Source organism: Magnolia sinica, chromosome 19, assembly GCF_029962835.1.
Source record: "Magnolia sinica isolate HGM2019 chromosome 19, MsV1, whole genome shotgun sequence".
NCBI classification, from domain to species: domain Eukaryota; kingdom Viridiplantae; phylum Streptophyta; class Magnoliopsida; order Magnoliales; family Magnoliaceae; genus Magnolia; species Magnolia sinica.
Window position 1 is genome coordinate 40,424,418 of NC_080591.1, and position 6,844 is coordinate 40,431,261.

The 6,844-nt window shown below is 40.2% G+C and overlaps 1 non-coding gene across 1 annotated transcript; it reads left to right on the forward strand.

Moving 5' to 3' along the window:
* The first annotated feature begins 1,330 nt into the window (after positions 1 to 1,330).
* LOC131235923 (small nucleolar RNA R71) lies at positions 1,331 to 1,437 on the forward strand. The gene has a single exon (XR_009166436.1). It is a non-coding gene; the product is annotated as a small nucleolar RNA R71 (small nucleolar RNA).
* The last annotated feature ends 5,407 nt before the right edge of the window (positions 1,438 to 6,844 follow it).

A 6,844-nucleotide genomic window follows, 5' to 3' on the forward strand; every position in this document is an offset into this window, starting at 1 on the left:
AGCAAGTTATAATGTGGTTCAGGTGGGTTTCAATTCACCCAAACCTAGTTGTTCATAGACCATGTAAGGAATTAGATTTATGCTGGCTCCTAAGTCAAGAAGTGCATGCTCAATTCGGTAGTTCTCAATTACACGAGGGATGGTTGAGCTACCGGGATCTTTATATTTTTTTGGCACATCTTACTTGAGGATGACACTCACTTTTTCCGCCAAAAAAAATTTCTTTTTGATACTTTGCCGCCTCTTAGTCATGCTTAGGTCTTTCAGAAATTTGGCATATGAAGGAATTTGTTTCACGGCATCCAAGAGAGGGATGTTGACCTTCACTTGTTTAAGCACCTCTAGAATATCCTGAGAGTTAGAGAGAGATTTTGGTGCAATCAACCATTCGGGGAATGGAGTAATCGGCTTGCTCAGAGGTTCCGATTCTAATCCATGTGGAGCAATGCTAGGTCTATCCTTTGTTACTTCCTCCAGGTCCTTGGACTATTCAATCCTTACCAGAATAGATTTATCAATTATTTTTCCACTCCTAAGAGTGGTGATAGACTTGGCTTGCTCCATTTAATTCGAAGAGCTTAGATCACTAATTTTGTATTGCAATTTTGGATCCCTTTGATTCGAAGAGGTTGAGCTGGTAGCATCCCTTTCTTCCCAATTGAATTTTTTTGTCTCACGCCCTTGTATGGCCTTTGAAAGGTTTTGAAGGGTTTACAATATACTCTGATTGGTAAGATTTTGGTTTTGAATATGTTTCTAGACCGGATCCTCTTGAGGTTTCTTTTGATTTAAGAATTGGTTAAGAATTCCTTGAGGAGTAGTAGTTTGTCCATTCCTCCAACTAAAGTTTGGATGATTTCTCCAACTAGGATTATATGTGTTAGAGATGGGTCCATTGAAAGGTCTTTGGTAGTTGTTTATAGCATTTGATTGCTTGTTCAATGCCTCTTAAAAAGCAGGTATCGTTGGGCAATTTTCAGTTATATGTATGTTGCAAGCACAGATACCGCAAACTACTTCCTTAACCTTATCCTTCTTAAGTTCCATGGCCTCGACCTTCCATGCGAGACTGGCCACTTTAGCATTTATATCATCATCCTCTTTCAGCAAGTATATCCCACCCCTCTCCCTCGTGTGAGTAAGCTTAGATGTGGTGCTAGGTTTTGGGGTGATGTCCCATGATTGTACGGTTTCAGGGAATTTGTCAAAGTAATCCCACACCTCATCGACATTTTTGTTCATGAATTCTCCATTGCACATTGTCTTGATAAATTGGCGCATGGAAGATGTTAGTCCATCACGGAAGAAAGTTGTTATGCACCACGTTTCAAAATCGTGTTGTGGGCATGAACTGACGAGATCCTTGAACCACTCCCAACATTGGAAGAATGTTTCATCTTCCTTTTGGGTGAAGTTCATGATTGACTTCTTGATGGTGTTTGTCTTATGGTATGGAAAGAATTTTTTATAAACTCCTTCATCATGTCATTCCATGTGCCAATAGATCGAGAACGTAGTGAGTGCAACCATGTCTTAGCTTTCTCTTTCAAGGAGAAAGGAAAGAGTTCCCGTAAGGCCCATATCCTAGTACCATACCATTTCTTGGACTCCCACGATCCTCCCCATCGAATTCTAGCGACCTGCAGCCTGTAGACAGTGTTTGCACGAGACCTTAAGTCGCATCCTAAAGATCTGAGTCGGTTCGACTCTAAACCTGTACCATTGCGACTGCACCGTCGCCGCGGTTCCAACGCCATGTCTTGTGCACCATGCGATGCCTAGGCTAGGAGTTGTGGCCACGTATAATCTCGACAAATACCGCGCATTGCAGGCCCTGAGGGATTCCAAATAAGAAAGGATCTCTACAACTAAAATCATCATTACATGACATCATGCCTACCTATCCTAGCCTAACCTATACCTATCATGACATCATGCCTAGCCCCACACATGCCTTACAACCCATCATTACTAGCATGCTACCCTCTCTCTCTTCCCATGCCTCTTACAACTCATCATCACCTCTTACAACTATTATTACACCACCATCATGGCCTTACACACCATCATGCTTCCCTTCCATGACTACCCCATCTCTCTCATTTCTCTAGCATTCTTCTCTCTCCCAAGAAACCATTAGAGCTCTAGGAGAGAAGAAGAAACCCCATAGCTCAGCCCCTTTTCCTAACCATTCTCACCCATCCCACCCTCAAAACACCATCATCCACCATTAAAGAAGGAGCTTGGAAGCTAAGAAGTCCTAGAAACAAAGAAGGAGATAGAGGTGGGTGTTTTATAGGATAATTTTTTTTATTTGTTATGCATGGGACAAGTGGGACCTACTGGTTAATGGTAGGGATCCCATTTTGGACCCTAGGTATGGCCAATGGCCCACCATGATGCACATCATATCCACACCTTTCACATGTAATCCTGTTTTTGTATCTGGATAGAAAGTTTTAAAAATCATATAAAATCAATCGTGACAAGATCGGAGTTGAAACTTGGGAATGAACTATAATATGATCTAACTCTGGGCCAAATTTCGTAGCCATCCAACAGTCCAATCATCCGTAACATCAAGCTTACTTGGTTGTTGTCCAGCAGCACATGCAAGATTCCGATTTGCCAACAACAGACCCATTTTTAATTCCTTTAACGAATGTATTAAAAATACATGTTCCATTGGATTCATAGAAAATCGAAATAGCTTTCCAGCAATATATAATAAGCCTCAATCGGAGTTCAGATGGATGAGATCTTAGCCTTATACAAAAGATGTATTTGGGGGCTTGTTATAACCATTCTTGTGTGGGCCATATTCGTGACTACAATGGTCAGATGTATTTGATATTTGTTCTTAACTTACTTAAGATAGTAAACAATCATATGTATGATCCTTATGGTCAAATTCTTTCATGATAAAATTTAGAAAATTCTAGACCGATAGATACTTCTGTAAGGATAAACCTTAAATTGTTTTGTATGGTTCAGATGGATCCCAGGCTCTGTATGATTGGAAACCTATATACAGCCTAAATGACATACTCCCAAACCATCCATTGGCTCAGATTTTCCAGCATAGTGGCTAATCATAGATATTTGATCAAGACATTTCATGTGCTACTTGTATGTTGTATGTATGTTGACCATAACATTCATCCTCGGATTATGGACCCACTTAGTAGTGAGACTACTTTTGATTTATGTACTTTATTAGTTCATTTAATCTGAATAGCCATGTATATTGATGTGTGTCGCTTATCTATGCTTTGCTAGCATGTAGTCCCACTTGCCATTGGATTTATTTAATTTCCTTTGCACTTTCTGTTTGTTGAAATTTTCCATGCAACACCTTGTAGTGGGCCCCACACTTTGTAGTTAAGGTCTCACTTTAGGGGATGGTTAATCCTTATATAAGTAAGCTGGGATGTCACACCTTTTTGTCAGGAATGATCCCTAAGTGTTTGGAAATTGGGCCCTAAGTTGTGACAGACCCTATTTCTAAAAATTGTCTGATTATTTGTGTTTTGTACTAACTTTGGGCCTCTGTAGTGGACCACATGTTGGAGATATGAGTAGGCCACCACTTAGGACCTTTAATGTATACCAATGAATAGATAAATAATATTTTACTCGGGCTAAATCAGACCCCACATGATCAGGGAGTGGATCCCAAAATGTGGCCAGGCATAGTTGTGCAAAAAATTATGTGCAAAAAATTAAAGTACCTATGTTTGGCCCTATACCAAATATTATGTGTACACAACCAGTTGGTCCTAGCTTATACTTTTTAAAGTACATATATAGTACTACCAAAGGCACTAGAAGGCACACTAAAAGGTGGTCCCTTATGATCATGGGACATACTCAAAATTGGGCCAAAACTAATTCTGCACTATGTTTCCTGCACATTTCCTCCAAGTACCCATGTTTGGGACATCACCGTAAATTGTAAACACCCAATCTATGAGGCTTGCCTTATACCTTTTAAAGCCTCTACATAGAGCTACCAGATGAATCCCTCCTTTCACCATATATGGGTCCCACACGATCATAAATCTGAATTGAAGATGGCCAAAAACCAACATTTGCGCAAAACCAAAAAACTGTTTGATGTAAAATTTATGTGGGGCCACATTAGGGGGGTCCACCACCTTCCCAAAGCATTTAATATAGTATCTAAACTCTGAAAAATAACTCTCAGATATTGTTGGGCTTAAAAACCTTAAGTGGGCCATCTAGTATGGGCTATCTGGTAAGGGCCTTACCTTTCATGTAATAAGGTCCACCTAGCATGTTTTATAAATGGGTGTTGTATAACTTGTAAAATATTTAGTGGACAAATCTTGCTGTCCAAATATTCTCTTAAGATATAGGTGGCCTTGGGCCCATCTAATTGATGCAAACCTAAGGCCCAAGCGGGCCCAACACAGAGAAATCATTGGGGAATGAGAAACCCACAATGGTAACCTTCCTTGAGCCTGTTGGGTAGGCCCATTGCCTACAGGGCAGCGTGCCTTTCATACTACCTCTAGTCAAGTGAACCATGCTTAGAGAGACCTATTTTACAATGCGTAAACTGGATAATTGGATTTTTTTTGTTTGTTGTGTATGTGGCTAGTGGGCCTAATATGATATATAACATGAGAGACGTTATCATGTTATCCTTTATGTTTGAGATTGTGCATTATTTCTAGTTGGTGGAATGTGTGGGGCCGACTTAGTTGTGGAATTAGATCCACACCATTCAAAGTGTTGTGGTTGGACATTTATGCCCTTGGGTTGGCCTATTAGTTCACCAGTGAGACTCATACTTGACCCATACAGCCCCATGCCTTGCATGTAGTTCAAGTCCAGTGTGGAAGTCACATTAGGTAGGATGCACATAGTGATGAGTGAGATGATGATACATATACGGTAACATGATAATGATGATTGTGAGTTGTTTCTTGAAATGATAGATTAGATTTAATGGATGGTGAATTATAACGTATGAATTGATGATGGATGGGTAATTATTTAAACACTTATGACATTGTTTATGTTAATCATGAAGTGAAAATGATCCTCATGGTAATGATGATGATGATATTATATTATATTATATTATATTATATTATATATATATATATATATGCATGATGATAAAACATGTTAGTTGACCACCATGCTTGATATCCAAGTGATAATAATGCACGTATTGATTGTCTTAATGATAATGTGGATAAGAAAATCATATTTTACTTAATGCATGGATAATGATAAATAAATGATGTTGGTGGACGTAAGGATAACTTTATGCATGATAGACGACTAATGCCTAGGGCATGTATAATGATAGTATTGGACAATGGTCATGATATTGATGATGCATGTGAATCCCTATATGTTATGTACTCAATGCACATGATTGCCTGATACATGTTATGAGGGTAAATTTGATGTTGAATAATGTCTATGATAATAATGATACATGTTAGAACTTGTGTACCACCATAACCTATGCACCTTATGTATGTGCATGTTATAAGAGCCTTGGTGGCCATTTGTTAAGTATTCAAAAGAGGTATAGGGCCCCAATGTGCTATTGAAGACACTTAAATATATGGACCCTCGCGTCACATTAGTTATTCTTGTGTTTAGGCCGATTATTGTTTATATCTAATAATCATGCTAGTGTACTTAGTCTAGTAGGACACATTGAGAACATCTTAGTATAATGTCACAGTACATGCCCACACTCATCATTTGCATGCATGTTGTGAGGAATGATTGATCATAGCATATGCCATTGAGCTGAGTTATTTAGGGTACTCCTTGTGGGATGAAGTTGCCCCACATGATCGTACGGTATGCGTAGGTTGATGCATGACTGGATGGTATGACTCATGTATCTCGTATTTTGTGTGACATGATCGCTTGGCGCCCAAGAGACACCAGGATAGTGGCCTTCACAGCATATTCTAGATGACCAAATGGGACACCAAAAATGTTTGGGACTCAGTATATGCGCACTCTGGATGTCCGTGGGTGAAAGTACCTAAACTTTCATGGTCAAGAGATGCTCCAACGTTTAGACCAAATGGATACGTGAGCGCCCGATTGCCGAATATCAGTAGGGTGCGTCTCCCACTATGTCATGATCAGTTGGAAGGGGTGTGGCTTTATCTGCCCCGAGGGTAGGGGACAAAGCTAAGCTAAGTTTGATCAGCTTAGAAATGGGTTCGTTATTGATGTGTCGGGTACATATTGGTAAACTACTGGGCAGGGTGTAAGACCCGTATCCTAGCCCGTACTGTTCCGTCGACTCCCGCGATCTTTTTCGTCGAATTTCGAATCCGCAACCTGTAATCGACGTTTGCTCACGACCCTAAGTCGTATCCTGTAGATTTGAGTCAGCTTAATCCAAGACTTGTACCATTACGACTGCACCATCGCCGCGGTTCCAACGCCGCGACTCGCATACCGATCCGATACCCAGGTCAGAAGATGTGAGCCGACATTTATTTCAAGAAAACACCGCGCATTTGCAATCCTAAGAGAATCTCTACGACATGTCACATCAATTAATCCCTCAATCAATCAGTTAATCACCTAATGTTCGGTACAAGGGCACCCATACTTCCTTTCTCCACAAGTTAAGCAACCACCAAGTCAACCAACCTCTCACCTCACATCACCCATCACTCTCTCTCCTTACAACTCTCTCTCTCTCTCTCTCTCTCTCTCCTTTCTCTTCATAAATTCCAAGCTAAGGAAGTGTTGGACGTCCAAGCCATTCTAAGAGAGAAAAGTGGTTTTTGTGTGGCCCACCTTTCCATCCCAAAAATCTATCATCCTA